General features: G+C 46.5%; 1 long non-coding RNA gene across 1 annotated transcript; it reads right to left on the minus strand.

Annotated features, from left to right (window-relative positions):
• Window positions 1-763: 763 nt before the first annotated feature.
• Window positions 764-5,360, minus strand: LOC103598504. Its single transcript, XR_551208.1, has 2 exons — window positions 5,292-5,360; window positions 764-3,154 (listed from the first exon to the last, which is right to left on the minus strand). It is a non-coding gene; the product is annotated as an uncharacterized LOC103598504 (long non-coding RNA).
• Between the last annotated feature and the right edge of the window lie 1,044 nt (window positions 5,361-6,404).

A 6,404-nucleotide genomic window follows, 5' to 3' on the forward strand; every position in this document is an offset into this window, starting at 1 on the left:
CCCCAGCCCAGCTGCACGGTGATCAAGATGTGGCAGGGTTGATGGGAACCTGAGGATGGTGAGACTGAACTAGCCAGATGGCTCCAACAGAGCTCAAGCCCCCAGCTCGGGCCATGCAGACCTCGTGTGAACTCAGGAGAGTCAATTTACCTTTTGAGCCTTTTCCCTCATCATGCAAAATGGGCACAAGCACACGCATCTCGTGTGTCCCACAGGAGTGGAAAGTGCTGGGTAAAGCAGGCAGCCCTGGTGTCATTCAGGCACGGCTCTTGGTGGTCAAGGCTGGGCTTGGGCTCATGTTGATGAGGAGGCCCAGGGCCGCTGGCAGTCGCCCTTCCGCACCCTCGCGATGGCTTCCGCTCTGGGGGAGCTGTGTGTTTGCCCTGCACACGCGTGTTCACAGTTTCTGCTAAATTCGAACAGAAATAAGACAGGGCCTCGGAGCTGTGGGGGAGTCCTGGCTCTGCTTGGCAGCCACTGCAAGGGCAGCTTTATTTCCAGGCTGTGGATTAGAACCACCTAGAAGAACCATCCAGGGAGCTGTTTGGAGGATTGGAAAGGCAGTTTTTCCCCTCAATAAATTTCAAATTAGTAGACTCGAAAACTCACAGGGGCTTCTATAGTCCAAACAAAACAGTTTCTGTTTAACAGAATTACATTCAGGTTTTTTGTTTTTTAATTAAAAAAATATGTATAGGTAAAGGAATAACACTGAAGGTTTTTAAATCCCATAATGTTGGAGAAAATAAAAAAGACACCAATCTTTTTTTTTCCCATTGCACCTTTATTTTTTACTATGTTCACTGTTCAGAATTTTCATACAGTCCTTCTAGAATCACACAGAACCTGTTAGATAGCTCCCTCTTGCTGACATCCGTTTTACTTCTTGTCCCTTGTCCTTATTTATATAATATTCTGCCAGTGTGGAAGGAGTTCCCAGGGGTCGTCCCTTTTTACAAGGGAGGTGTGCAGAGCTGTCCCTCCCAAGTGGCTTTTCCTGTGACTTTTCCACCTCCCCATTTCCTCTCTTCCCCAGCAGCCTCCAGGCCCTCACTGGGCTAAGGAATCAGACAGATCAGGATCTCCATCCTGGCTCCACTACTAGTCACGTGATCTCGGGGATGTTTCCTGATCTCTGAGCCCTCCTTTCTTCTACAGTGTGGGGGAAGGACTTAAGGTTCTTCAAGTGTCTGGAACAGTGCCTGGTACACAGTATGCCCTAAATACACCTCAGCTTCCTTCCTTCTGGCAGGGAAGAGATGGTATCTGATGAATCAATGTCAGAGCCAGGTGCTCAGGAACATTAGCTTTACAAAAGAGCCTGATCCCTTAGTAGAGCCCAATAAAGGACTTTCTAATGGAATTTCAGACCCCATAGCATGGGGGACGGGGAGATGTGGAGGCAGAGACCTTGATATCACTTGAGCAACCAGAAGGCAGAGTGCTACTGCTTCTGCCCACAGCCAAGGCTGGCACCGGTGGAAGTAACAGTGACCCACTCTTCAAGGCCACGCCACTGCTGCCAGGCAAGGGCTCGCTTCAGGGAGCTGGAAGAACAGAGCAAATTCATATGTATTCAACCATCCCTGCCAGGGAGGAAGTAGCTTCATGTGGGTGTAAACCAGGAGCTTTAAGAAGCACAGCAATCCTTTAGGGCAATCATCAGATCCCCTTCTAGTGCTATCAAAAAGTCACCTGTCTCGGGGTGTCCTCACAGCCTGAATCACCATGAGCTCTCACAGTGCAGAGTTTACATGTTATTCACAACCCACCTACATTTGAAGAGGATCCCAGGCATCTTGCTAAGTTAAGAATTATGCACCTAATGCAAGTTTCCCCCTTGTTCTTCCCATCTCTCATAGGACACGGCCATTAAAATCAAAATCTGATAAACAAATGGTCACAAGAATGAAATAAGTAATAATGCAACCAGCAAGAAGCTGAATATTCTGTCCAATGGTAGATCTGTAAATAATACAGCCACGCTCTTCTTCCTCAACGGTAGTCTTTTTTTTTTTTTTTTTTTTTAAAGCTGATCTGTCACTCAGCCCTTGTTCATGCATAATTCTCAGTAAAGGTAAGGTGCATCCAGGGTCTGCATGCCCACGATCGTTTTATATCTCCAACGTAACAACAAAAAGCCACTCAACAGACAATCTTAAAACATGCACCAACTAAGACCGTGGCTGGTATTATGGAAAAATATTTTCCAGACCAGAAAGAGAGCGAGAGAGAGAGGGACAGGGAGAGAGCGCACACAAAGGTAAAAGATTCAAGATGAGACAAGGATTGGAATGGCCACACACAGGAGCATCTGCAGTCAGGGGACAAAGCAGATAAAACAAGGAAAGCTCTGTGGATCCAGGAGAGCCTCTCCAAATATTTGGTTCATGCTAAAAAATAGAGCACATTTATTAAAAATATATATTTATAAACCTTGATATGAACAGATACACACGTCAAGCCAATGAAAAAAGAAAAATAAGTTATCTCCCTGGTATCAAATAGTTAGACACTTTTGATGAATGGGATGCCTGTCAAAGACCTGCCCCTGTGGTTTTTCGAACTAAACAGCTCACTGAGTTGAGACGAAACACTTGTCTTGGGAGACACACGGCCGGGCCATGTCCAACCCATTCATCTTTTCAAATATGTGACATCCGTCAGCGATCTGGGATAAAGAATTCCTGCACCCATCCGCTCACCGATGGCGTCCAAGGCTGCTCTTCCAAGCGTTCTTTCAGGTCCCCCGCCAAGGACGTTGAGTTCCTTGTGGTGTGAATGAGTTCTGTTGGATTCATTGTGCTTTAGCGACTGCTCCTTGCAGCAGGATTGGTTGATTTTTGTGGCCTTTTATAAAGTTTGAAGGTGCATTTGATTGAGCGGTGTGTGTAGGTCCAGCCTGCTTGTTCTCGCAGGGTCCAGTCACTGAGCTCTTGATGCACAGGACTGCCGTCTTCCGGGCCATTCACAGAGTGGTGTATATGTAGACAAATATGATGACGATTAGGTTCAGAATGGTCCCGATAATCCCCAGCATTGCCAAGATGCTCTCTTCTTTACTTTCTTTTTCTTGGCCTCCTCTGTCTTCATCATTTCCACTCGTGATTACCATCTTGGTTGCAAATGTCTTTATCTTCCTCACCAGGCTAACCTGTAATTGGAAAGAGGCAGCACAAAAGATTATCATTTATGAGCATCCTCTCTATAGCCAGGCAGATCTGCTGGGGGTTGCAATTTCATGCTCGGGGACTAGACCACAGGTGGGGGTAACAAATTACACATCGATCCAGTCTGAGGACACATTACTTTTGGAGAAACAGCAGAACACGGCTTATCAATTTCAGGGACAAACGTCCTGACAGTGGCATAAAGATGTGAGCCCGGAAGTCCAGCCTGGGCACGACCCACTTTGTTGAGCTTTTTCCCTCCTTTCTCTTGAAGCAGAAACTGCAACAGCTGCAAAGCTGTCAAACGGAGACACATGTGCTCCCCCATGGCGGCAGGAATTCTACACACTTCCATTTACTGGATCTCATCCAAGAAATGCGTTGTCCTGTGTATTCACAAAGTGTGTAGTGGGTATCACAGTCCCACCCTTTCTGAAGTGCTGGCTGCAGAATGGGGGGAGGGGTGGACGGGACCTAGGGAAGGGGATTTGCTGAGCCCAAGAGGATGGCAAGTGTAGATGGGGCAGCACCATGAGAAGCCCTCATAACCTCGGGCAGGAATATAGATTGATACAATTACTCTGGAAAGTTCCTTGGCGTTACCTAGAAAAGTGAAGAGGCACATATTCTACAGCTGGGCACCTGCTCCCCCGATGTACACCCTAGAGAGAGCCTCGCTTCTGTGCACCCGGAGACGTGGACAGGAGCACTCTGACAAGCTTCACTCACCACAACAGAGGACTGGAAGCCATGCAGATGTGCGCCAGGGGGAGGGTGGATGAACACGTGGTGTAGACCCGTACAATGCAATATTACACGATGGCAAATGAATTAACTACGGCTGCACATGGCAACACGACAGAGCCCAGACACTTGATGGAGAGGGGAAAAGCATGTCGCAGAATAATATGTAGAGGATGATCCAATTCATAAACACTCAAAACAGGCAAAACCAAATAATATATTGTTTTAGAGACGTTCACTTTGATTACTGTAAAAAGCAAAAACGTGATGAGCACAACAATTTAGGAGAGTGGCTTCCTCCAGGCCAGAGTGGAGTGGGATGCCATGGGGAGGGGCACCGATGGCCTTCGGAGACACTGGCCGTTTCCCTGTTTAGCTCAGAGGTGGGTATTTGGGTATTCGTTTTTATCATTACCCTTTAAACTGCAGATATATGTTTCAGCTCTTCTTTTACATATATTTTGCAATAAACAAAATAATTTTTTACTTTTTAAGACAGAAAACATGGCCATCCAGGAAGCATGGCGGGCAGCTGAAACCTTCTTTCCACCCATTGCTAATCTAAACCATATGTAAAAAGCGGCCCGTGTGTGTGTGTGTGGTGGTGGCAGCCTGTCCACTTGAAGGGATGGCCCCCTGGTACGCTCCTCCATTAGAGAGCTGTGCCTTTAGGGACAGAAGGCTTTTCATGCTTCAGGGTTGGGAGGGTTGTTTTACATGCCAACTTGACTGGGCCATGGGGTTCCCAGACATTTGGTTAAACATGATTCTGGGTGTGTCTGTGAGGGTGTTTCTAGATGACAGTAACGTTTGAATTGGTAGACTGAGTGAAGCGGATGGTCCTCCCAATGTGGGTGGGTCTTGTCCCATCAGCAGAGGGCCTGAATAGAAAACAAACGGCTNAGGCAGCTGAAACCTTCTTTCCACCCATTGCTAATCTAAACCATATGTAAAAAGCGGCCCGTGTGTGTGTGTGGTGGTGGCAGCCTGTCCACTTGAAGGGATGGCCCCCTGGTATGCTCCTCCGTTAGAGAGCTGTGCCTTTAGGGACAGAAGGTTTTTCATGCTTCAGGGTTGGGAGGGTTGTTTTACATGCCAACTTGACTGGGCTATGGGGTTCCCAGACATTTGGTTAAACGTGATTCTGGGTGTGTCTGTGAGGGTGTTTCTAGATGACAGTAACGTTTGAATTGGTAGACTGAGTGAAGCGGATGATCCTCCCAATGTGGGTGGGTCTTGTCCCATCAGCAGAGGGCCTGAATAGAAAACAAACGGCTGACATCCCGAGAGTAAGAGGATTCCTCCCACCTGACTGCCTTCAAGCTGGGACATTGGCTTTTTCCTGCTTTCAGACTTGAACTGTTGAATTTTAGTCACCTTTTTCTGAGTCTTGAGCCTGTGGGCCTCCAGCCTGGATCTACGCACTGGTGGCTCTCCTGGGTTTCCTGCAGCTGACTCCCCTGTAGATCTCAGGACTTGCTGATCTCCAAATCACACGAATCCATTCCTTATAATAAATCCATTTGCATATATATGATATACATACTGTGTATCTCACACACACACACACACACATATATCTCCTTTTGGTTCTTTTTCTCTGGAGAACCCTGACTAATGTAGGGGTCAAATGATATCTCAGGGCCAATATCCAGGACAGATCACAAACGGGAATCCAGGAAGGTGGGAGTGTGTCTGAAAAATGCACGTGAACAGAGGAAAAGGGCTGGGTCGTGCTTTGCAGATCAACTCATGATTTGGAAACAGAATATACAAATAGATGTCTGTATGAAAGAGAGACAAGCACATCAGCAAGACTGGAGGAAATAATGCAACATGAATGTGGGCATTAATGAACAAATGAACGTCCTAAAGGTAAGTTTCATTTCCTTACCGCCTCTGGCTTACTAGTTAGGCTTAGAGTGGGTTCCTATTCTCATAGCTCAGCTGGGAAAAGCATCTAACTGGATTTGTTTCATTTTCTTGCTTTTTTGCCCCTCCGGTATACTTGTAATGGTATGCGATGAACATACAGAAAAGTGCACAAACTTTAAGCATACAGCTTGATACATTTTCACACCTGTTTAACTAGCACCAAGATCAAGAAACAGAACTTTCCAGCATCCCAGTGGCTTCCCATGGTGCCCCATCTAGTCCTATTCCTTCCTCCTGAAAACCCTTTTCATGACTTCTAACACCACAGATTGGTTTTGCCTGGTTTTGAATGTCATATAAATGGAATCATACAGAATGTCCTCTTTTGAGTCTGATTTCCTACCCCCAACACTATGTTTGTGAGATCCGCCCGTGCTGTTGTGTGTGGCTATTGCTCATTCGTTCTCATGTGTGAACACCATTCCATCATATCAATACACATACAATTTTTGCATCCATTCTGCTGCTGATGGGCATTTGAGTTGCTCCGAGTTTGGGGTTATTATACGAATAATGTTGCTGTGAACATTCTTGCACGTGTTTCCTGGCAAACAT

This window comes from Galeopterus variegatus, unplaced genomic scaffold (assembly GCF_000696425.1).
Source record: "Galeopterus variegatus unplaced genomic scaffold, G_variegatus-3.0.2 Scaffold2646, whole genome shotgun sequence".
Taxonomy (NCBI): domain Eukaryota; kingdom Metazoa; phylum Chordata; class Mammalia; order Dermoptera; family Cynocephalidae; genus Galeopterus; species Galeopterus variegatus.